This window comes from Ambystoma mexicanum, chromosome 3p, assembly GCF_040938575.1.
Source record: "Ambystoma mexicanum isolate Mex_15411 chromosome 3p, UKY_AmexF1_1, whole genome shotgun sequence".
Classification (NCBI taxonomy): domain Eukaryota; kingdom Metazoa; phylum Chordata; class Amphibia; order Caudata; family Ambystomatidae; genus Ambystoma; species Ambystoma mexicanum.
This window is the reverse complement of record NC_090925.1, coordinates 1263366081-1263393018: the sequence shown is the minus strand read 5'-3', so window position 1 is coordinate 1263393018 and position 26938 is coordinate 1263366081.

Below are 26938 nucleotides of genomic sequence, written 5' to 3'. Positions count from 1 at the left end.
GAGGGAACAGTTTAGGACATGTGTCTGGAATTTCTTTGCAATTTGCAATGAAAGAAAGACTTGGGAAGGTCATGGACATGTTTCCAAATTCTCAAGTAATTTTTTCACGGATTGCGCAGGGACAAATGTGGCTTCGTTCTTCTTCATTTGGTCCACAAATGGAGAAAGCAAGGCGCAATGTCAATAAGGCTGTTTGTGCCTTTCTAAGAGATTTTGGCATGTCCTCTTTTCACAATGAAAATATTATGTTTTGTAGTACATACATTTTTCGCAGAGATGGAGTACATCTAACTTATGCTGGCAATCAGATTTTTCTAAGAAACATATAAAATGCATTGCGACCTTTTTTTTAGAATTACAGCATCCATTTTGAAGTAGGTGTTGAGTATTTATAATTTTTGAGACACAAACACCTCCCAAAGGCTCTTTTCAGAGCCACCACTTCCTCCCAGAGAAAATTGCAATGGTTTGGATAGGGTAGCACCCCAAAATTTTAGATGTCCGCGGACTGTCCGCGGGACTTCTAAAAAATACAAAGGGCCCTGCTTCATTTATTTTCACTTCTATTTTTCAACTGTGAAAGGCGGCTCTGAAAAGAGCCTCATTTTTTTTATTTTTGTTATTTTATATTTTTTTTTGGTTTTTTATACACGACACACTAGGAGAGGAGGGGAAAGGAGGGTAAAGGGGGGACACCAACCACAGGGATAAGAAAGGGCGAGCTGAGAGAGGAAGATGTAGAGTGGGTTTTATTTGAGTAGTGAGCAGGTCTTCTCGTGCTCTGAGACGATAGTCTCAAAAGCACTACGAAGTCGCTCTCCCCTGCAGAGCACTGTGTCGCAGTACATACACACGACTGTGACCCTCGAAAGGTAAGGGTCATCAGCATTATGTATGGCCTGTGAGGCAGTTTGAGGAAGACGCTGTCCCACAGAGGTGTTCCTTGTGGTGACAGGATCACAAATGGAGGATGAAGTAGAGGAAATCAACCTACTACGCTCCTCGCAAGGTACAACCTTGTGAATGGCCCCAGAGTGAAATGACCTTAAGTGTTGCTTCATGGTAGTGGTCCCAAAGCTGTACGAACCATGCCTCCCGCGACTGAGTACCATTTTGCACTCATTGCAGGTGACTCGGTTCGCACGAGCCTTAGGACCATCCCCATGAATGGTAAATAACCGCAACACCCAAGACTCACGCCGAGTGCAGGTAGTGGAGATTTCCACTACCTCATTCTCGTCATCCTCTTCTTCCTCCTCTGCATCCTCACTCCTGTTCCCCTCTTCAGGCCCTTGGGGAGGTGGTGGTGGTGGAGGGGGTGGGGGTGGTGCTGAAGCAGGTGCAGCACCAGGTGGCAGTAGTGCAGCCATGGATGCCATCTCGATGATGGTGTAATCTGCAAGTTGCAGGAAAAATAGCTGTGCTCTGAAGAATAGCCAGAAACACAATGAGAATAAGCTCTAAGGTGTGGTCTTTTATAGGGGTGCTTGTACGCGGGTTCACGGACATGCACACTGTCGGCGGACAGATCGAACACAAAAAAAGGTTCAAAAACTTTCAAAAAGTATGTAGAAACTCAGAATTAGTATGTGGGACTTGTGCTATGGTGAGTTTCTATTGAGAAATATTGTGGATTATTTGAAAATGTACTTTTAAATTGTTTGGGGACACGAACAGTGTCTGCATTCAGAACACACGATCAGCATGGGCGCGGTCACATGATCGCTTCGCAAACATGTTCGCGAAGGAAGCGGCTGTCCGCAGGACACCAAATGCACGGACATTGGTTTGCGCATGCGCGTTGATGTTCTACGGACACTGTTCGGGTCCTGAAGTAATTAAAAGTGTGTCACAACTCAAACGAACAGTTACGGACAACCGTTTGTTCTTAGAACAGTTTAACTTCCTTGCGAACAATACGGACATACATAGCGTCCTCAGGACACCTCCATTTTCGTTTATTTACAAACATTTCAGAACACTGCGTGTGTTCTTAGAACAGTTTCAACTTGCTAGTGAACAGTACGGACAGGTATACTGTTCTTCAGGACACCTCCATTTTCGTTTATTTACAAACATGTCAGGACACCGCTTGTGTTCTTAGAACAGTTTCCACTTGGTAGCGAACATTATGGACAGGTATAGTGTTCTTCAGGACACCTCCATTTTCGTTTATTTACGAACATTTCAGGACACCACTTGTGTTCTTAGAACAGTTTCAACTTGCTAGCGAACAATACGGACAGGTATAGTGTTCTTCAGGACACCCCGATTTTATTTATTTACAAACATTTCAGGACATCGCGTGTGTTCTAGAACAGTTTCAACTTGCTAGTGAACAGTACGAACAGGTATAGTGTTCTTTAGGACACCTCCATTTTCGTTTATTTACGAACATTTGAGAACACCGCGTGTGTTCTTAGAACAGTTTCAACTTGCTAGCGAACACTACGGACAGGTATAGTGTTCTTCAGGACACTTCCATTTTTGTTTCTTTACGAACATTTCAGCACACCGCATGTGTTCTAGAACAGTTTCAACTTGCTAGCGAACAGTACGGACAGGTATAGTGTTCTTCAGTACACCGCCATTTTCGTTTATTTACAAACATTTCAGGACACCACTTGTGTTCTTAGAACAGTTTCAACTTGCTAGCGAACACTACGGACAGGTATAGTGTTCTTCAGGACATATCCATTTTTTTGTTTATTTACGAACATTTCAGGACACCGCGTGTGTTCTAGAACAGTTTCAACTTGCTAGCGAACAGTACGGACAGGTATAGTGTTCTTCAGGACACCTCCATTTTCATTTATTTACAAACATTTCAGAACAACCGCGCTGTCCGCGGACACCTAAATTTCTTTTACAACACAATATGAACATTTTACTTTATTTAACATATATTATATTAACAATTCATGACAGAGAAGGTGAGGCAGAAACGGAAAAAAAAACAGGAGAATTAGGGGTTTCAACATGATTGGTATCAGGTAAAGAAGGGATGGAAGTCTCATCAAAACATTTTGAGTTATGGAGAGGGTTTGGGGATAATTGACTGGGATATGGTGAGTGGGGACAAGTACATGTGGGACAATGGTATGAGGTTTTTGTTTTAAAATGCTCCTCAACAAAAGTTTTCAAATTATTAAAATTGGTCAACAATATATCCATTTTTCATTTATGCTGTCAAGAGTGTTATCCGTAACAGTTTCTTCAGAGGTATTTTCTATTTTGGTATGCTCTGTACAAAATAAAATATATATGTCAAATGTATATAAAATAATAATAATTAAATGGTTTATATTGTAAAGTGTGTACCATTAGTTTCACTATCTTCTGACATTTCCTCATGTGGGAAATGCACCTCTAGCCATTCCAGATTACTAGACATTTCTGTGAGAAAAAAAAAGATAATATATATTTTTTTTATCTAATACAGAAAGTTTATAAATATATGAGTAAAATGAAGTACACTTACTATTTCAGGTAAGATATGTTCTGAGTATTCTGTAGGTCTGGTCTTTCTCTTAGTTGTGGAGTGTCTGTGAGGTAATTCTGTTGGAAGCCAATGTATCTTCTATTGGTATATTCCATTTTAGAACATATTGTATTTAAATGAATGGTTAGTGTGTTACATATATGGGTTACATTTCTTATGTGTTACTACATATAATATGTATGTGTGCTGCTTTGTGAATTTTTCAAATGTTAATATGTTATGATATAACAATTAAACATATCTCCCAGAGTTTTTAGGTAGTGGTACTGTTGGCCGAACATGTCCGCGGACATCAAAAAAGTTTGCGGACATCAAATACAGTAGAAGGGGTTCAGTATGTTCCATATTACATGTACATAAAGTCAAAGTTATTATTGTTAAGTTGTGCTACTAAAAACCTATGAAATTCAGTGAAAAAACTTTGTTAAAGGGACGTTTTGGTTAGGTTGCGCTACTAAAAACCTATGAAATTCAGTGAAAAAACTTTGTTAAAGAGACGTTATGGTTAAGTTGCGCTACTAAAAATCTATGCAATTCAGTGAAAAAACTTTGTTAAAGGGACATTATGGTTCCAAGTAAAACGGAAAAACCCCTGAAATTCACCAGTTATGGTAAGCTAAGCAACCATAACTCGCGCCACCACCGTGCACTGCTAAGACTAACAGCCACGACATCAAAGATGACATCACAAATGTCACATAGGTGGCGCGAGTTATGGTTGCTTAGCTTACCATAACTTGCGAATGTCAAGGGTTTTTCGGTTTGACTTTGAACCATAACATCCCTTTAACAAAGTTCTTTTTTACTGATATATATATATATATATATATATATGAAGTGAACAAAAACAAAGGGCCTACACATGTGATATCATCAGTTATGTCATCAATGACATTTGTGATGCCATCTGTCATGTCCTGGGTGTTAGTGTTAGCAGTGCACAGTGGTGCGGGCAGGTATGGTTGCTTAGCCTACCATAACTGGCGAACTTCATTGGTTTTCCGATTTTACCTAGACCATAATGTGCCCTTAACATAGTTTTTTTTACTGAATTTCATAGGTTTTTAGTAGTGCAACTTAACCATAACGTCCCTTTAACAAAGTTTTTTTTACTGAATTTCATAGGTTTTTAGTAGTGCAACTTAACCATAACGTCCCTTTAACAAAGTTTTTTTTACTGAATTTCATAGGTTTTTAGTAGGGCAACTGACTCATATCGTGCCTTGTACAAAATTCTTCTAGTAAATTCAATAGGTTTCTAGTAGTGACACGTAACCATACCAGTTACAAACATTTGCCTTCACTGCACACCTTCCGAAGAATACCACATGATCATATGCTGGCACACAGCATGGTGACGTGTCCGAAAACCCATACACAATTCACAATAAGATATGTGCCTCGTAGACAGTGTGGAGGTACATTTTGTGCTGCTGTGTGAACATGCAACCACAACATTTTCCGTGCACAACTCCAACACCTAATCGTACACAGCTTATAAAAACGTAGTACATAGCACAGACGTTTAATAAAACTGCTATTCATCTTAAAACGACATTAGCTAAAGCCATCCCTCCTCCCCAAAAACACCAGTAGTGCTGTTAAGCAGCAGCTGTAGAAACACTGGTCCCAGCTCTCAAATAACACACCCACTACATTTTCCACCTGCCACCTACCCCTCCATATTACTGTTTGCTGCCTCTTTCCTCAGTTCCGTCAGCAACTTTCGGTCTTAGGTATCCTGCCAAACAAAAGCCATACATACACAAAAGAAATGTTCCTTGGGGATCCACCATTCACAGTCACAAAAAGGAATGAAAAAAGAAAAAAAGTATACACTGCATCTGCTTTATATTTCGTGGTAAAGTAAATAGACACAATCATATTTTCAAACAGTTCCATTTATAGTTTCTGTTATACTAATGGGAATATTGTAGTGTTCATCCTCGGTGGACAAAGTGCCAGCAGGGCAAGTTATGACCGCAATGGAACCGAAAGTGCATAACGAGGTCTCTGGATCATTAACCCCCCCTTCCACTCCTAAAATGGGGGATGCAAGCCATTTGCAATGTACATTTCCAAAGCAGTAACCCGTGGTATTAAAACAGATGATTTCGTGTCTTGAAGCGGGCCGCCTCTGGCGCCCGGCTTTAAGAAATAAAATCCTCTTCCAAGATAGCCACCATAGAAAGGGAAGCCGGGTGTTGCATACATAGTCCTTCTTCACTTTCCATTGCAGTCTACAAAAATAAAAATGGAAACTGTGTGACCATATTGCCATGAGCACATTTTTATTCCCATTGAAATGTATGGTTATGTGCAACAATTTACCACAAAGCCAGTCCCAGGTGAACATTGCCACTGTAATGTTATCTTTTCTCCGTTCTGGTCATGGCCAGTAGCCACATTGCGCACATCATGACCTTATACCATGACCCCGATACTGTGGCCACTACCCATAGGTACAGCCTACCCCTCAGCCATTGAAGTTGTAGCGTTGTTTTTTTATTGAAAGAGCGACACTTGTCAAACACCAAAACACTGCAACATCTGCAACACCAGTCTTTTCGGGCGTTACCAATCTGCCATAGACACATTTTCAGTAAATGCACCAAGTTTTTTTGCCCAAAACTGTCAAATAACTGCCCAAACGAATTGTCATATTACGTGTGGAAAAAAATTGCAACAAACTCTGTGGCCTCATTCGCAATCATGGCAGACATATTGAAACCATGAGCATTAGAACTCACCTTCATACAGATATTTTCATAAGGTGCCCAGGTGGAATGGTCAGAAGATTAGATTGTACCGAGGATGCAACCATGTATGTTTGCAGAAACGTTGATGTAGAACAAACATTTGCAGTGTACCTTACTTCATGTTTCCTCTTTGACAATCATACTAAATCTGACAGCAGAGCGTGTTCATCCTGTTGTAATGTTCGCCATTGCTGCAACTGCCTAACATAAGTGGGCCTGACGTCAATAAAACATAACGGCCACCCTTGACCCTCACATAACCAACCCTAGTGATATGCAGTACCTTTCTTATTGACGTTCCTCTCCAGCATAGCCAAATGCGCTCATAAGCACCTACGTGCCGTGATGCAGCACCTGAAAATTAACACACAGGAACGTACAATGTAGCACGTGACATTTTGAAGGAATAAACTAGTTTTTAAAAGAAAGAGTAACATTTTTGAATTTCTAAAGTACTTCTATTTCACAATAAACTGTGCACGAACATCGGAGTAATCCCATTGTCAATCACATAATAAATTTGTTTCTTCGGTCGTCATCGAAAATGATAATCGTGAAGCACACGTTGTTTTTTTTCCAAACACAAATTATGCGTTTTCGATAAAGCAACCCCTTTGTTTCCGCAATGATTGTCAAAACGTCGCCATGACCTTTTGGCTACAACACCATAAAAGATGTTATGTTACTCCTAGTAGACACTTCAGCGTACGGACAGAGTGGGCCGGCGCAATCACCCCACAGAATTATTACGGGCAGGCACCCGGTCACCAGCAACTGCATTTGGCGGCTGAAGAAGCCATCACTCGGCAACTGGAAACCATGACATGCACAGGATGGAAGGAAGTAGCAGGTGGGGAAAGTGTAAAGAAAACACGTATCAATAACCAACATTTACCAAACAATTAAAAAAAAAAGACAAAAAGAGCGTAGGATCTAAGACACAAATCGAAGTGGCCATACAAAAAATGTTAAGTAAATAGTAGGTTTCAACATGGGTATAGCTAGTGACAGGCTACAAACGTCAACAATTTGCACTCTCTATAACTTTAAAAAAATTACAACTATACACAAAGATACTATTGCAGCTACCAAGGCAAAAGTAATGTGCAAGCATTTGCAAATGAAACCTGGTGATTTCAGAAAAGACCAACAGAACGTGCAAAGTGATACAGCTACCGCTATGGCCAAACATGACATTTTAAAGGGAAAATATTAGCGTTCAACAAGGGTGAATGAACGCATAGCCTGAGAACGCAGACAATCTGCACTCTCGGTAAGGGGGAAAAAAATAACAACTGCATAGAAAGGTAATACATCAGTAATATTGTCAAAGATAATGGTCTGGTAATATAACAATTCAAACTCAGTGCGGTGTGCAGTCATCAAAATTCAAATTACATGATATGTACCGCCTCCATTGGTTTAGGTGAAGTTAGACAGCAATGTTTTTGGCTCAATGATACTTAGTGAAGTGATATTTCATGTGCCTTACAAATGTTTTTGAAACATAACCTTATCAAATGGTATGTGTTGCAAACTTTCACTCCCTCATTCTTACAGTTTTTTTGCTCAAGCTCAAGGTAAAAAAACAATGGACCCTTATGGGTACAGTTCGATGCGTGGCCCTACTGTGCTGGAAACCAAAAAATGCAAATCAAGTGACCTTCACTCAGAATGCAAATACATTCTCACTTTACAACAACATATTAGAATCCATTCATGAGAATCGCTACTCCCATACACGTGTTGAACCACTGTTGGCAGCAAATAGTGCAGGTGGCTGTCTCAGATTTTAAAATGTAGGCTGCCAGTCTCACAGTAATAGTATTGTTAAAGCGTTGCAAGACAGAGTGATTCTTCGCCGTATATTGAACATCTACTGCCACTGCACTGTATGACTTTGGTGACATGAAAACACCACTTTTTGGACTTACTGCTGCCACAGTCCACCCCAGCCTCAGTAACGTTCACCTTCCGAAACAGTGTTGCATAAATGTAACAAGTGCAAAGCTGTGATTGTATGTGTTAGGGGCGATGTCTGCGTACACCAAAACATGAACGAAAGATGGCGGCAGCAGCGACAGACTCTCATGCACTTCACGCTGTTCCACAACTAATCAGTAAAGGGGCCACATGTCTGTGGACATTGAAGCCACCCAAAAAGTTCTCTTTCTATGGAACCAGCAACTTAACCGTAACTGCACAGCCACTACTGTGGCTGTGTAATATGCTGCAGTCGTTGTGTCCAGAGCCTACAGTCTTGGGTGTAAGGCCATAGATATTGCAATGTATGGGTGTGCAATATGTAAAAACCATAGTGGCCTATAACTACAGTGCTTATAGCTTTGTTTTTGGGTGCATGGCCTTCGGCCATGTACCCAAGACTCTAGGTCCTGGCCGCAACCACCACAGCATATCACACCAATTGTGGCTTGTAACTGCACTACGTACAAGTTTGGTCTTAGGTGCATGGCTTCCGACCATGCATCCAAGACTCTACGTCCTTCCCACAACCACGTCCTTGATGGTCGATAATACGGGTGTATGCATAGCTGTGATATGCTGGAGTTGCTGTTGCCAGGCCCTAGAGTCTTGGGTGTTTGTCCATACATATTTTAATGTATAAGTGTGCAGTGATAAATAATTGCAGTGCTTATAACTTTGTTGTTTGGTGCATGGCCTGGTGTATCTATAGATGTGATATGCTAAGTGGTTGTACCCAGAGGCTAGAGTTAAGGGCATACATAGTTGAAGGTGTAGGTGTATAGTGTATGACAACCGTCGTGACTAATAACTCTGCTTTTAACTTAGTTCTTGGGTGCACGGCCTTCGGCCATGCACCCAAGACTCTAGGTGCTGGCCACAACTACCACAGCATATCGCACCCATAGGGCCTTATAGTTTCTCTACCTACCAATTTCATCTTGGGTGCACGGCCTTTGGCCATGCAACCAAGACTGTAGCCCCTGGCCACAACCACCGCAGCATATCACTCCCCTGGTGGCGTATAAATGAGGAGCACCCTCATACTAATAAAAATGTTAAGTACGGCATGTACCCAATCTTAATGTTCGCTGACCCCATGCGTGTTCTTAGAATACTTTCAAGGTGCCTATGCACAGCACGGACTGAAGTACTATCCTTATGAGACCCCTCATTTTCAGTACTTACAAACATTCCGGACAAGGGAGGCATAGGGAATACATCATGAACACAGTTTCAGAAACAGCATTTCATCTCTGATTGCCGCCGCGCTGTCGGCGGATCCAAGATGTCGGGAGCATCCAAACAACCTGACGCAAATCACGGCTCACTGCAGCCAATCGGCAGAGACGTCGCGTGTCCGCGGTCAAGACGTCAGCCCCTTAGCCAATCGGTATCCGGTCCGCGGAGCGAACAGGGAAGTTTGACCATGGAGCAGACAAAGATATCACTAATTTTTAGAGACATACTTTTTGATCGTTTAAAAGGAAACTACTGGACGGATTGTCACCAAATTTATAAAAGCACACTTTCGGGACCAAGCCCCTGCTGCAAACTTGGTGAAAATCCATCCAGCGGTTTGGCCTGTAGGCGTGCGCAAAGTTTTTCCCCCATTCAGTCTATGGGAAAAAAAGACGTTTTGGGACCCCTCCTACAACTTTTCCCTCCTTGGACCAAACTTTGCAAGATTTTGTGAGGATTCGTCCAGAGACAGCAGAGTTATAAGCCGCCCAAAAAGTGCTCTTCCTATGGAAACAGCAACTTAACCATAACTACAGTCTATTCACTACGTATAGCCAACCTTATGATTACTTAGTCTACTTGTGTTGCTGCATCTGTACAATTATGAAATGGCTTTGCATTTTCTTCAGTGCTTTCGGCACGTGCAATCTTCATTTCGCATGTGAAATGTTGCTCAATTCTTTACTTCGCCATCAGATTCTATAAGGTCTATATGCTAACTACATTAGCTTCTCTTCTGGTGGCGTCATTCCTGCTTCATATGACGTCACCAGTCTTCTCTTTCACTCATCTTTACACTTCTTCCAGAATCTCCTTTCAAACACTGTCATTTCTCCACGGGTACATCATATAGGGTTTTCTCAAAGGATACCTTGTTTCGAGGACTCTTTGCGGTATCAAGACCATTATAGACTTTGTGCATGTTGCATTTTCCAGTTTCCAATATATAGGCAAAATGGCGGCGGGACTTTCGGTAGAGGCACTTGGCTCCTCCTCTACACTGACACAGGGCTAGGGTAATCAGTTTAGCAGCCGCATGGGAAACTAGTTTTGAGGGCATTAAAGTCTTGTTTGAAATACCCATAAGTAAAGCGTTCCCCCTTTAATATGAGACAGGAACACAGACTGAACTAAACAACAAAATGAATTGCGCTAAATAAAGTTTCAGCTCCTGTGTAAAAGAGACCGTTGAGAATGGGCCAACTGAACTGCTTTTGACACGTGACGCCTCATAGACAAATCTGTGTTAAGAAAACACAAGGATTTGGTTGATGGAGATACACTTAACACGGCATTCCCTTGGTTGAGTGAGGGTAACCATGCCTTAGTTAGACAGGCCTCATTCTTAGAGCCAAAAAGTAAACATTCACTTTTTAGGATGTTAGATTTTAAATGGGGTTTTCTCATCCAGTCTACAATGGCAGATAAACAACGACCTAAATAAAAACATCCTCTTCAGATCTACGTAAAGCTTTGTATCATCGGCATACTGATGTATATTGACTCCAAAACATGACACCCACACCCCCCCTCCACGGTTGCACACATAAGTTAAAGAGTAATGGGGACAAAATGGAACCTTCTGCACACCAGAGCAACTGGAAGATGGGGGAACACTCTGCAGTGTCTGGTGTCTACATGAAAGAAGAGAGATAACCCAATTTAAGACGACTCCTATGCCCATGTGGGATGCAGTGTCTAGCAACAACTGATGATGCACAAGATCAAGCACTGCCAACAACTCAAGCAGCACCAGCAGGAAAGTGTCCCCATGATCAGTAATTAGGAGACTAGCATCCATCACTTGCAATGTAGCAGTCTCAATACTATGGGCCTCATTACGAGTCCGCTGGTCCGGAATGCAGTGATTCTGTGACGACGGTGACACTGCTACTGCGACTGCAAGGTTGCGAAATGAACGGGCGATTACGGCTTGTCGGTCGCGCACACCACACCAACGTGGAAACGGTGTCACCGCCGGCACAAACACCCATGGACATGGGTGTAATTTTAGGGGGGGACGGTAATGTTTGTCCCCCCCCAACTTTCATGGCACACTGTTTTGTCCCCATTCATTTGAATGGGTCACCAACATTTTCAGCAAAGTTTCTCCAATGCCCACGGACATACCGCCCCAAAAAGCAGTGCAAAACCCGGGACCGCCCCCACCGTCACAGACACAGAATCACCGGAAGCGGAAATACCGTGACCGTGGAAACAGAGAGGCGGCCATTACTTAAACCAGAATCCACTGCCATCCTCACACACCACAGGCCAGATCACCTCCGTGAGCTATAAAAACCATCAATCACTATCCATCGCATCCAAGATTCCAGCACGAAGACAGCACAAGCAGAGGTTTAGTAAGGCAGAGCTCACAGTGCTTGTGGAGCATATAGTGGACCATGCGGAAATGCTTTTCAGTGCAGACCACCAGCGTGCCACCTGGCAACGCCGTAAGGTGGTGTAGGCTGAAGCAGCACGCAAGTGCACAGCAGTAGGGGTGACCACACACACCGTAAAGGACTGTCACAAGAGGTGGGATGACCTCAGGCTCAGAGTGCGCAACCTCATCGCTGCACACCGCCAGCACAGCACTGGCACCGGTGGAGGCCCAGCATCCCCACTAAAATTGCAGTCGAGGGAGGAGCAGTGCAGCAGTGTCCTGCACCTTGAGGGCATTGGCGATGCAGAGGCAGGAGTGAGCCCACCTGTTTATGCCGGTAAGTGCACAAAGTACAAAGCCATGAGTGTGAATGGACCCCAGGAGTGACCCAATGGACCCACTGATAACCCCCCCAGCCAGGGCAGAAGTGGCACAATGGACCCACTGATAAGCCCCCCCCCAGCCAGGGCAGGAGTCACACAATGGACCCACCAATCATCCCAGATGACAAGCAACACACACCCAATACATGGCCCCTGGACATGCACACACACCTGAGTGCATGAACAGTCAAATGTGTGTACATGCAAGTGGTCACATATCGTTCAGTGTGATGCATGTGATGGACCTATCAAGTACCACCACACAACTAACAGCATGCCCTCTGTATCCCCACACGCATGTCAAGTGACAGCGACAATGCCCAACAGGCGCAACGTCCACCTGCAAGTGATGACGAGGCATGCAGCTCCAGGACACAGGTACCCGCACCAGCTGCATCTGGCACGGGTGCACCAGCCGATGTCTTCATCCCCATGCAGGCTGCGCCGCACAAGTGGCACACACTTCCACCATGGCCACATATTCCATCCTGCAGGCCGTCTGCACTGCAGAGGAGGCTGCATACAGTGGCGACAGTGCCCCAGCCATGCAGTCCGAAGTCAGAGGACAGGAGGAGGGGGACAACATGGATGGCCCGTCATCCCTCCACAACCTGCAGTTCAGCCCCCCTCAATGCACAGCCCCATGAGGTCACCAACGCCCTCAAGGGCAGAGCTAAGTGCCCGCATGCAGCGGATGGAGGAACAGCAAGCCGCCCTATCCCAGCTTGTGGAAAGGCAGCTGGAGGAGGCAAGGCTGCAGCGGGAGGAGGCCATGCAGCAGCAGGAGGAGGCCATGCAGCAGCGAGAGAGCAATGTGACATTGGTGCGTCGGCTCTCCAGGGCAATCGGACGTTTTGGCAGGACCATTGTCACCTTGGCACGCCATGTCCGGGAGGGCAACAGTGTGACATCCACCATCGCAGAGTCCATGTTGGTTGCCCATCAGGCGTTTCTTGGATGTGTGCCACCAGTCACACCACCAGTCACACCATCAGTGCCGTCCACCAGCACCACCCCATCAAGCTCCACCACTGCCAGCCCACGGAGGCGCTCCAGTCAGATTCCTGAACCCTCCGGCAAGGACGCTCAAGTGCCCCCGGAAATAGTGCAATGTGGAAATGGCTGTCCACAAGACATTCTGGGACACAATGGACGTATGGGGGTGGGTACATTTAGGTGGTGGGGGAGGTGCATTATGGGGTTAGTGGTTTGGGGCCTGGTTGGGAGTGGGTACGTTAGGGTGGTGGGTGAGCACGGGTGTACAGCTTTCCTATCCAATACACCTTCTTTGCTGCTTTTTTGACAATAAATCACCTTTGTAAACTCTTTCACGAGTGGAAATCCGTAATTTCATTTGCAATCAATCCATTTATTAACGTACATCATCATTTTCATGCAATGCTGTTCATGTGCAGTCTCTCAAAAGTAAATGCGAATGAGTGCATCCCGTGCATGTTGACCATCTTGTGCCCCCCTGCGAGGGAGTGCAGCCATCCCATCCCCATCCCCATCTTCAACATCAACTTCATCATCATCCACTGTGTTTGGGGGCAGAGGAATGTTCCTGCGCATGCACAGATTGTGCAGCATGGCACACACAAGCACTATTTTACCCGTCTTCACTGGGTTGGACAGCAGTGATCCGCCAGATCTGCTCAAGCAGCGAAACCTTGCCTTCAGTAGGCCAAATGTCTTCTCGATCATGCCACATGTGCGGACGTGTGCCCTATTGTAGGCCTCCTCATGCCTGTTCCTTGGCCTCCGTACGGGTGTCATCAGCCATGGCGTGAGTGCATATCCTGCATCACCTACATGGGATGTAAATGGAGGGGACATGCCAGTGTTTGTGATATACATGTCTTCAGCAGATGCAGTCCAATCATGGTCATCAGTCATTCAACCATTTGGGGCAAGCAGTGGTCTGACCAGTGGATGATCACCATTCCTAGGTCAGTCGTCCACATTGCCGCTTGGACATTGCCCAATGACTTGCTGCGCATATGAAGTTCCCCTTGTGGCCAGTAGTGGTTGGTGAGTATGGTTGTCCAGTGATGTACACACATGGAGGAGTAAGTCAAAAGACACTGTGATGATGTTGCCAATGCAGATTGTCTGATGTGCTCACATCATGTGCATTTGGGGGGCAGTGGTGCATAGTGTGGATGGGTGTATTCAGTGGCTCATGTCGTATTAGCTTGTGCTACCAGTACACGTCTTGGTTGTGCATCTCCTTTGGCACGGTGTGTACGGGCACACTGTGTCCACTTGTCATGTGTAGCTTTGTGATGTGTGGGTTGTGGTGACTGTCTATTACATTGGCAGTTGTAGCAGCCCAGTCGCACATGTCATTGCCCTGGACACCCCCCCTTTCACAGGGGCTGTGCATTGGCAGTTGTACTCACCCAGTAGCCATGTGCTTTGTCCAGCATAGCGTTCCATGTACCGTGGCAATGCCGAATTCCACAGGACCATTGAGTCATGTGTTGACCCCGGGAAACGTGCGCAGCAATGTGTTATCACTTGTCCAGCATCTCATACCATCTGTACATTCAGTGAGTGGTATTGTTTCCTATTGCGGTACACCATCTCCATTGCATGTGGTACTGTCAGCTCTATGTGGGTGCAGTCTACTGCACCAATGCAATTTGGCATGGCGGCAATGGCATGGAAGGCCAACTTGGTGGCAATGACCTCGGCAAGGGTAAGGGGTAGGGTGATGTGTTCCGACACATGGCGCAGCAGTGCATCCAGTACCTGGTCCAGTATTCATGAGAAACAGGGTTGTGACAGCCCGTGCAGCTCACCAACAGTATGCTGATACATTCCAGTGCCAAGAAAATGCAGTACCGAGACCAGGATTAAAAAATGGCCTGTTCCATCTATTTGAGTAGGGGTCTGATAATATAGCACTGACGCATTTGAGATAATTAGGTCAAGTCAATTCCTAGTGGCACCCATAGGAGAGGGTTTCTCAATGTCACCTGCCTTAGTAAGATCGTTGTCTCGGTCTTCCCTCTGTTCCCCTCCCTCTCCTCGTTGCACCTTGAAACACTTGTGTATAGGCGCGTAATAAATGCCATATCATATGTAATGTACCATGCAGTCAGGGCTTCGGAGTGTGCTCGGGCAAGCCGGGGAGTTTGGTGGTGTATTGGCCTGGCCGTGCCTATGCTTTGTACCACGTTCAAACACCAGAATGTAATCTGTGACTGCCAAGCCTGAGCCAAGAGTGGCATAGTCAAGGATAGACTTTGTATAAAGGTGAACGTTGTTGGTAAAAGAAGGTAAGGGAATGTAGTGATCAAAGTAAAAAGGACAGACACCTTGATGTCAAAAAGGTTATTGAGAGTTTGTTCCATGTCACGTCTTGCTAGACCTTTAGTCCATGGCGATACAGGGTGGTGCCTTACTTGTGAATAGGCTATCAAAGTATAGTGATGCTTGGCCTTCCGTACTGATCAAATATAGCCTGAGCTCCCTGCACAGGATGCATAGTGCACTAAAAGTAACAGCCTGTATAGCCTGGCCAAGTTACAAATCACCTTAGTACCAAACCCCTCACTCAGCACACACAGAGGTGCTGTGCCCCATCCAGAGCCTAGAGTTTGGTGTGCATACCATGCAGCGAGAAACACAAGGGTGATTAATTACAAGAATCCTCAGGTGCTTTAAAATAAAGTATAGATCACTTGTGAAATAGTCTCCCTGGCTATCTATGCAAGACCCAACACACTCTTGCCTCTCTAGATTTATTGATTTCTCCTCTTTACTTTACTTTACTTTACTTTAATACACTTGTATAGCGCAACCATGAACCCGAAGGCATGAGGGCACTACAAAACACAAATAACAGAAAACATGAGACATAATCATGAGATATGGCTGAGCAGGGTTATATCAAAGGCAGATACATTGTTTAATGGAACAGATAGGTCTTTAGTCTTTTTTTAAAGAGTTCTAAAGATTCAATAGATCTTATCTCCAGCGGAAGAGCGTTCCACGCTCTGGGTCCAGCAGAAAAGAAAGCTGCCACTGTTGTTCTGACGGTGTGGCACTTAGGTTCAGATAGAAGGAACAGATTGTTTGACCTAAGAGCTCTTGTGCTAGTTCTTAAAGGTAGTAACTGTTGTAAGTAGTCAGGCATCTTCCCAGTTTTGCACTTATGAACAATAGTCAAGGTACGAAATAGAGCTCTAGCGGACACAGGCAGCCAGTGCAGCTCACGTCTCGCTGGTGTGAGGTGATCTCTGTGTTTGAGTTTCATAACGGCTCTAATAGCCCCATTTTGACAGATTTGCAGCCTGTTGCTTTCAGATTTGTTAATTCCCATAAGAAGACTCGAGCAGTAGTCTATTTTAGAGCCTACTATTGCTCTCGCAATAGTTTCTGCATTGTCCTGTGAGATAAGAGGCCTTAGATGTGTTAAAAGTTTAATGTAGTATGCACATGAGGAGACAATACTACTAACATGCTGTTTCATAGACAGATGTTGGTCAAAAGTCACTCCTAAAGTTTTTACTTTTTTCAAAGGTATGATGGATTCTTCACCCAGTTGGAAATAATCATACTGTTGGCCAAGTTTAGTAATGGTATGCGGTGAGCCAACTACCAATAGTTTGGTTTTGGACTTATTCAGTGCTAGCTTATTATGAACCATCCATGTTTCAATTATAGCAAAGACTTTATTAATGGCAATATCATCCAGTCTGTAAGACCCAAGAAGCGGGATGACACATTGAGTGTCATCCGCATAGTTGGTAAATATAATGTTCTCATGGTCTAGTATTGCAAACAGCGGAGCCGTAAATATATTATAAAAGCAGGGAGAAGTACAGGCACCCTGAGGAACACCACAAGTTGTGAGAATGGGCTCGGATTCAGCATTGCCTTGGAAGACTCTGCTAACTCGATTGTTAAGAAAAGACAAGACCCATTTACAGGCTAGTGGGGAGAAGTTAGCCACTTCAGACAACCTGGTGGCCATGATATCATGGTCCACCAGGTCGAAGGCCGCGGAGAGATCCAGCAGCATAAGTAGGGAGGCCTCCTTATTATCCATATGTGCCATCAATTTGGACTTGAGTTCGAGAAGCGCGGTTTCAGTGCCATATCCGACACGAAATCCAGATTGATGGTCATTAAGGATGGGGTATGATTTTAGGTGCTCGGCAATTTGTATATATGTCACCCGGTCCAGAATCTTAAGAAGGAATGCTGTGTTGGTGATAGGGCGATAGTTTCTTGGCATGTCAACTGAGAGTCCTGGTTTTTTCAAAATTGGCATGACCCAGGATTTCTTAAGATCCTGAGGTACTGTGCCGGTAGATATAGAGGTATTGACAAATCGGCATATAGAAGTGATTAGGGAAGGAGCACAAGTCTTAATTATCATAGTCGTGTGCATATCAGTTTTACATCTTGTAGGCTTGAGTTGGGTAATAATGATTTCTAATTCCTTTTCTGTTATGGGGGAGAAATTAAAAATAGGAATCATTGGTGCTCTATGAAAGGACCATTCAGAAGGAGTAGTCACTGTGCATTTTAGGTTGTTACTTTTCTCTAGTATATTTAACTTGATGTTATCTAGTTTTTTATGCATAGCTTGTTGCATAACGTTGCACCAAGTAACATCATCTGAAATGGATCTAGCTGGGATAGTGTGATTAGTTATTTCTTGTTCCTTCAGAATGCGAAAAAGCTCTTTAGTATTATGCTGGGCATTTTGTATTCGGTCATTAAAAAAGCAAGATTTAGCTTTAGTAATAGCTTTTTTGTATGTCGAAATGGTGGCTTTGTATTTGTTGAGAAGCTGGGGAGTACTGTCCTTCTTCCACAAATGATATGATTTGGTCGCAAGTGATTTCAACGACTGAAGCTCAGTGGTAAACCATAGATTGTGTTTAGTTCCGGTTTTAATCGTCTTCATCTTTATAGGTGCGAGAATTTGAGCAACATTTTCTAGGTTAGAGGAAATCCTTTTTTCTAGATTTTCCGGAGAGTCAAGTATAAGGTCAGTTGTACTTTTAAGAATTGACTCTACCTTATTTACCTTGATGTTTTTTTAAATTTCGGTGCGGTAGTTTGATTGGGTTTTGACATTTATGTTTAATAGGAAAGTCTACTAAAATGTCAAAATACACAAAAAAGTGGTCCGGCCATGGACAGGGTGAGAGTATTACGTTATTAACATTGGTTTCATGGCTTGCAACCCAGTCTAGGATATGCCCCAAACTATGTGTGGCCTCTTGAACCCATTGTGTAAATCCTAATTCCTCTAATGCTTTTTGCATTTCCAGAGCAATTTTATCATCTTTATGGTTAAACCATAAATTGAAATCGCCCAAAAGCAAATATTTCGTATTCGCTTTAATGTTGGCAAGTAGGTAGGATGTTAGATTTTTTACAAAATCACTTGTTATATGGGGAGGTTTGTATAATAGGAGGATATTTAGCTTACTTTCTGCATTCAGCGTAATTTTGATGCAAAGGGAATCCACCCCATCCATTATAAATTCGCTGCTTTCCCAGATGTTAAAATCTAGTTTATGTATAATCGCAACGCCCCCACCCTTACCATCCTTTCTATCAGACCTAATCATGCCATATCCAGAAGGGTTAGCAAAATTGAGAGAGGGGCCAGCTGTTGAGTGTGCCCATGTCTCGGTAATGGCGCATATGTCTATATTCTGCTCCTCAATATGAGTAGCAATCTGCACTGCGTGTTTAACCAATGACCTAGTGTTAATGAGTAGGGTTTTAATGCTATTGTGGTGAATAAATGACTTGCCTAAATCTAGTTTATGAACTATAATTTCCTTAGGAAGAGAGGTGGCGTCTATGTCTGGGGAGGTAGTGAAAGTAGTGGAAGGGTGGTGGAAGTTAGTGTTAGTAAGAGCTTTAGTGCAAGAGTTAAATTGTGCCATGATAATATCTGACTCTTGAATAGGTGTGTTTTCAACATCAGGAATAATAACAGGATTTTCTGGTGCGTACATACTCCTAAAGTCTGCTAACACAGCTTCTAAATGCGTAACTTTAGCACTAATATGATCGGTAATTATATTATGTTTTAGTAGCGTACCTTTAGCTGCCTCAATTGCAGCGAAAGCTTCTAGGATCCCCATGTCTATGTCTAAGTGCGGGGCGGCAGAGACGCCAGCACAGTACGACACAGCTAGACGCGGACTAGCGCAGACTAGCCTTGACCCGTGCGCGCAGGCGTCGAAAAGAAATGCGCGTCACAGAACTACAAATCCACTAGGGAAATGTAGTTCAATACAAAAGCAGTACGAGCAGAGCACAAGTGATTTTCAGACACGTTCAAACACACAGTACTTCTTAAAATATGCTGCAGGTAAAGTATGCACCGTCCTCTAACAAGATAGGGGCAGGCAGGCCAACAATTTAGCTAATTACAAAGATTAAAAAGATATTAAATTTCAATTTCTAATTCTGCACATCCTAAAATATACACAATAAAATATAAGCAGTCAATACGAGCCAGGTCTGGCCAGTCCCTTAAGTACTCCTGGACTAGCGTAGACTAGCCTTGACCCGTGCGCGCAGGCGCGTTTGCGCCGGGGTCGAAAAGAAATGCGCGTCACAGAACTACAAATCCACTAGGGAAATGTAGTTCAATACAAAAGCAGTACGAGCAGAGCGCGAGTGATTTTAAGACACGTTCAAACACACAGTACTTCTTAAAATATGCTGCAGGTAAAGTATGCACCGTCCTCTAACAAGATAGGGGCAGGCAGGCCAACAATTTAGCTAATTACAAAGATTAAAAAGATATTAAATTTCAATTTCTAATTCTGCACAGCCTAAAATATACACAATAAAATATAAGCAAGAACAAATGGCAAGCACAAGCTGTATTGATGCACATTTGTATTTGGACCTACTAGTTCATTGCTGTAATAACCAGTGGCAATATTATTACCCCCTTGTACAACGCAATGTGTCATCCTTGGCAGAAGATGGGCTGAGTCAGCTCAACCCCGGGCCGTGCACTCATGTCACCTGGATTGTAGCGTTCCCAAGGCACTAGCAATGCGAGCGAGCTATCATTCTCACTGGTTGGGTGGAAATACTACAGGTTCTCATATATTAAGTATCCAAATACTGCAGTGTGGCAACCACTGACTGCAGTATTCATTGCCTACAACTGCAAGTGCCTGTAATGTTCTACAGTGCACTAGCATGTGCTGCAGGATTTGTATTGCGGCATGCTAGGGATGCAATTCATATAGTTGAGTGAGGTTTAGTTACTAGAAATGATTGCAGTTCAGCTGTGAATATTGTAGTAAACTGTAGCATGTACTAATAACATGTTCAAATACTGCAGTGCACACACTATATACTACAGCAGTTTACCCTAAAGCACTGCAGAGTTGTATAGCTTAATAAAGAATTCAGAAATATACTGTGGAATAACTTAGTTTATTGCACACAATTTTTTAGGACAAAGTGCTAAGGCACATCATAGATGCAACCTTTGCCTTTGCTCAAACAGCACAAACACGGACCACCTACCTACCCACCCCTATCCCACCTTCCAAGCCAAGTTGTATTAAACCAACACTGACTGGTGGAAGGGATTGACAGCGCTTTTAGCTCCTACTAAAAATGGTTAGTTATGATGGTGCCAATCGCAGCAAGGTGGGTAGGGGGTGAGGCATGCCTTTGGAACAGGAGCACGCAGACTTTGACCACTCGTCTGGGCTTAGGCCATCTGTGCTAAGACTTGATCCCAAAGAGCAGCGTTGGGTGCTCTTTGAGGAGATATGCTCCACCAAGGGTTCTCTGGAAGGATCTTTTGCTATTGTGTCTTCAGTGGCTTGATAATCAAGATGTATGCCGTTTGGTCTTTTGCTTGGTGCCGTTTGTGTTATTAGCATGACTTGTCAACATGCAGTATATTTCGAGGAAGCATTACCTTTGTAATCTGTTTGCCCCGTTTTAATTAGGGTAAGGCTGTCCTCTGAAGTGTGTTTTGATCTGACACCCCAACCCTGGGGGGAATTATGTCACAACCCTTTCAACATTGAGACTATGAAGGGCTGGCTGTATAAGAATGAAGGTCTGGCAACACCTGCAAAGGCCTGAAAAAGATTTACCTCAAAGCTGATTCTATGGCCGCCAGAATTGCCACTTTGCAGAAATGCACCAGTGGTGCGTGGGATCTGGAATTGAGCAAGCGCCATCAACTTAATCATGTTTAGTGTTCATGGTGGAGCGCGTCTCCTGAAAGGTGGGAACTTCCTCATCCATCCTTAAAAAATCATGTGATTTCTAAGCCAAGACTTGTGGGGAGCAAGAGTGTGTTACACAGAGGTTCGGGGTTATAGTGCAGTGGCAGTGGAGGTTGCTGGGATTTGTCGGGGAGAAGAGAAGTAGAGTTGAGTGGCACAATCAGAAATTAGGATCTTCAGATCCTTCATGGAGAGTTGGATGGAGAAATACAGAGTGATCTGTATTTGTAACCTGTTCCAGAAGCAGGTCTCATAACAGGAAATGGCCCATATACTCGTTTCTTCCCTCTTGAATTCTTGGTTTCTATTGTGGCAATGTCATTGCTTCTGGTGGTGCGTTTGCCTGCGGAAATGGTGAGTTTTTCAGGTAGATTAGTGTTTTGGTTGTGACTGCATCATAGTTGATGTATTAATTAATGCGGGCAAAGACAAATGATGTGAGCTCTGTCTTTCCGAAGTAGACATCTGCCAAAACCCTGTGTACAAAGTAAAGGTCTCTTGCATAAAAGGGTAAGTCATCCTAATATGTATGATACTGAGGAAAATTGGTGGGGGCTCAACATTTAAAAAACGGATGTGGTCCACGGATGTGTCCTAGGACCCAGAAGAACAGAGGAACAAGAGTGGTAGGAGGCAGGTGACACCTGTGCTGTGGTGATGCTCAGAGATGGCCCAAATGATATGATATTTTATTTGTATTACGCTTGTACACAAGTGTTTCAGAGCGTGACAAGGCAAGGGAGGGGAGGGGGACAGGGGAGAACAACAGCGATCTTACTAGGCCCAGTGACATTGAGAACGCACAAGTGCATGGGAAGGGAAAGGGGAAACGTGCAAGGAAGGGAGAGGGTGGAAAGTCCAGAGCAGAGGAGAACAGATAAATAGCAATAAAAAAGAAATAGATAATAGAGGCAATAAACAGTGGTAGTGCAGCCAGCAAGTGGCAAGTGCTGTGTTTACGGCAGTAGACTGGGTAAGTCTTATAAGTGTAGAAAAAGAAGAAAATGGGGGTGGGGGACTGTATGGGTACATATACAGTGCCCAGTGCAAGGGGTGGTCAGGAGGCAGTGCAGGAGGGTGGCAGGGTGAACAGGTACCTGGGCCCAGGGGACAGAGGGTGGCCAGGTGCACATTGCCATGAGAGAGCAGATCAGCAGGGGAGAGGGGGAGCAAAGACAGAAGCAAAGAGGAAGGTCTTGAGGTGCTTCTGGAACCGGAGATGGTTCTCCTCAAGTTTTAGAGTGGCAGGGAGGCTGTTCCAAATGGAGGCCCCAGCCGAAGACAGAGATCTACCTTCAGCTAGTTTCTTTGAAAAAAGGCTGACCCTGAGGGAGCTACAGGTAGAGGAGCGGAGAGCTCAAGAAGGGAGGTATTTGTGGAGGGATAGCTGAAGGTATTTTGGACCCAGGCCCCAGAAAGCCTTGTGGACAATGCAGAGGGTTTTGAATGTAATCCTTGCATCCACTGGGAGCCAATGGAGAGATTTCGGAGCTGGAGAGATACCATCCCAGGGCTTGAGGCCTGGACAAGTCTCGCAGTCCTGTTTTGGATTAGTTGCAGAGGGACAGAGAGTAGAAGCAGGTAGATTTAGAAAGAGGCTGTTACAATAGTCCAACCTAGAGAGAACCAGAGCTTGGGAGACAGTGAGCTTCTCAGGGAAGGAGAGGAATAGCAGAGTACCTCTGAGGAGGTGCAGTAGGAATTTTGACTTTTTAGAGACCTCGGAGATGTGGGCGAAGAAGGAAAGTGCAGAGTCAATGATGGCCACGAGGTTCTTAGCCCCGCAGGTGGGGGTAGGGAGAGGGCCAAGGGAGGCCGGCCAGAGAGTTAGGGTAAAGGATGGTGAAGATGTGCCGATGAGGAGGATCTCTGTCTTGCTGGCATTCAAAGATCCTTGGCGGCACACCAATCTTGATTGGCAGTTAGACAATCAGAGATGAGAGAGGGAGAAGAGGTGGCAGAGGGCAGCCTGAAAATGAGTTGAGTGTCATCAGCGTAGCACTGGAAATTTGAGCAGAAAATGGCAAAGCAGTGGGCAAGAGTTGCCAGGTATTGATTGAAAAGCCCCAATGAGCCCCAGTCAAGGGGGAACAGATATAGGGAGAGCACAATGGGCTCTAGAGGAGTGGTATTGTACCTGTGTACTTCTGATATGGAGTCATCAGGTGAGCTTTGTCCATCCACATGTGTGCCATTCATGAAGAGACAGACAGTAGGGTGTGGGTGCCATGTGGCAGATTGGGGGACCTGCTGCTGCTGTCATAAAGTAACCAGTTCAGTTGCTGCTGGGTGAAACATTGACATGGTTCCTGGGGTTTTAGTGGTTCCAGCTACTGTCTGGCACTGCTGCGGTCTGGAGTTTTGAACAAAAACCTCATACATAGTTATTTGGGAACCGGGCTCTCTTAGGGGGGTGCCATACAAAGATGAAAGGTGGATTATGGGAGAACATAACAGGAGTTAGTAGTGTGGCGGTGTACAAAGAGGGGACAATAATGAAAGGACACAACATGACAATAACAGCATATATACAGTAGTATATTTAATAATAATATTTGGATGAATATTCCTGGTATTCCTACAGTGCCAATTTGCCCTTTAGATATCTTTATCTTACAAATATGTTTACATAAAATGGGCTGGGCAATCAAAAATAGTTTAATTATATGTACCTTTTAAAAACAATCAAAGAAATACTGTGGGTAGAGTCATGATAGATTTTGTAACACAAAGACAGATGTTTCTAAATACTTGTCAAAAATGTAAAATGTACCACAATGCTGAACCTTTTTCTCAAATTAGAACATTGTGGACGGCATTTCTCAAATTAGAACTTTTAGCCAATACTGAATGCTTGTCTAATTACTGTGTGTTGCCAACAATCTACTCATATTAGTAATGCTTTATTGCAATCTAATTATAATTGTTATTACTCAGTGACATACATACTGTTGCCGACACAAGTTTTACCCTGAGTGCTTTTTCAAGGCTATGAGAATGTATCACAGCTGAATGTCCAATATTTAGAAGTTTTGCTATCAAAATATCCCTTTGTAAATAAAAGTTCTTTCCAATCATCATTGTCAATTTATAAATGCATTTCAGTTTGTGATGTAATGTTTCCACAAGAGGTTTCTTGATTTTCTTCATGCCTATATAAGCAATGCCATTAAGTTGAGTAGCAAGCAAAGAAATGGGGAAAAGGGAAATGGGGTAAAAGAGAAAGTAACAATCTATATATTCTTCTTTCCATTATTTAAACATCAAATGGAATGCACTTTGATTAATTCCTGTTGACCCTCTCAATAATACATAGATTGTGTATTTATTCCGCGATTAAGAAATGCAACCGTATAACGAAGGCTAATTATACATCTGCTCTTTAAATATAATTTACTATATTAGTTCCTGATGATTGTGTGATCAGCCTTGCTTGTGAAGCCCAAATCAATTGGAATATAGGTAACATGGATGTTGACTTTATGGATCTTGCAAGCATTATATTAAAACAGGACTCTGGAATGTATATTCTTTTCTCAATTGTGTACTTCGAAAACATATGATTGGAAAAGTCGTTTAAGCATTCAAATACCTGAAAAATAAAAGATTAGAATGCCTTTGTATTTCTTTTTCAGTAAAATATGATTATAGTTGACTAAGGGTTATTCAATCAAAAGTACATTTCTTATGTTCTAATTTTGACTTGATAGTATATTGCGATATGATACATCCTTACTGTGTTCAGTATTCTTGCCCTTTAGCCTGCCGTGTGTATTGTGATGGCTACCTTATGTTATTACATCGATATGTATGAGTAGGACATCCTCATGACATACATGTGACGTAATTCCTGCTAAATGTGCTAACTTTCCTGGATAGTAGCTTATATTTCCAGATGTATGAAATATGAAAAAGAATGGGATTTATACTTAAATCCTTTCAAATGAATGTATGGTCTAAATTTTATGTCTAATCTATTCTTCCCCGATCAAGTAAAGACCTCCATCATTAAACACACGTAACCCTGTAGGATTAATCTCCATCCTCAATTGTACTGAGAAATTAACCAGTTATGTGTATTTCATGAGAACATATTCAATTTATAATTTATATGGAGACCTGGATACAGTGATTCAAGCGGTTGGGAGCGGTGCTCCTCTACTTTTTTAAACTAAGTTTTACTGTTCCTATACTTTTAGTGTGAAAAGAAACCGTTCCGTAAGGGTTTTGTTTCAAAATAAAGGTGTAGGAAGAAGTTGAAACTAGCACTTTCAGTGTACTACACTGAATGTTCCCTTAAACAGCAGGTGCATGTGTTTGGGGGATTGTATTGTGTGTGGGACCGGGCGTGGTGATGGGGTTTGAGGGGAGTGGGTGTAGGCCACCAGGGAACATAGTTCCACTGCTTCTTTGTGTACACTTCGACCACTGCTGATACATGGTGCAAAATAGTCAAAGATCTATATTTGCACAATAAACAGACTCAAGAAATCCCCATACATAAAATCCCTAAAGCATTGAAGCTTCAAAATGTGGGATTTGATGACCATGGATATGTGTTTGTACATTGAATTGTTTGCGGTCTGGAGTTTTGAACAAAAACCTCATACATAGTTATTTGGGAACCGGGCTCTCTTAGGGGGGTGCCATACAAAGATGAAAGGTGGATTATGGGAGAACATAACAGGAGTTAGCAGTGTGGCGGTGTACAAAGAGGGGACAATAATGAAAGGACACAACATGACAATAACAGCATATATACAGTAGTATATTTAATAATAATATTTGGATGAATATTCCTGGTATTCCTACAGTGCCAATTTGCCCTTTAGATATCTTTATCTTACAAATATGTTTACATAAAATGGGCTGGGCAATCAAAAATAGTTTAATTATATGTACCTTTTAAAAACAATCAAAGAAATACTGTGGGTAGAGTCATGATAGATTTTGTAACACAAAGACAGATGTTTCTAAATACTTGTCAAAAATGTAAAATGTACCACAATGCTGAACCTTTTTCTCAAATTAGAACATTGTGGACGGCATTTCTCAAATTAGAACTTTTAGCCAATACTGAATGCTTGTCTAATTACTGTGTGTTGCCAACAATCTACTCATATTAGTAATGCTTTATTGCAATCTAATTATAATTGTTATTACTCAGTGACATACATACTGTTGCCGACACAAGTTTTACCCTGAGTGCTTTTTCAAGGCTATGAGAATGTATCACAGCTGAATGTCCAATATTTAGAAGTTTTGCTATCAAAATATCCCTTTGTAAATAAAAGTTCTTTCCAATCATCATTGTCAATTTATAAATGCATTTCAGTTTGTGATGTAATGTTTCCACAAGAGGTTTCTTGATTTTCTTCATGCCTATATAAGCAATGCCATTAAGTTGAGTAGCAAGCAAAGAAATGGGG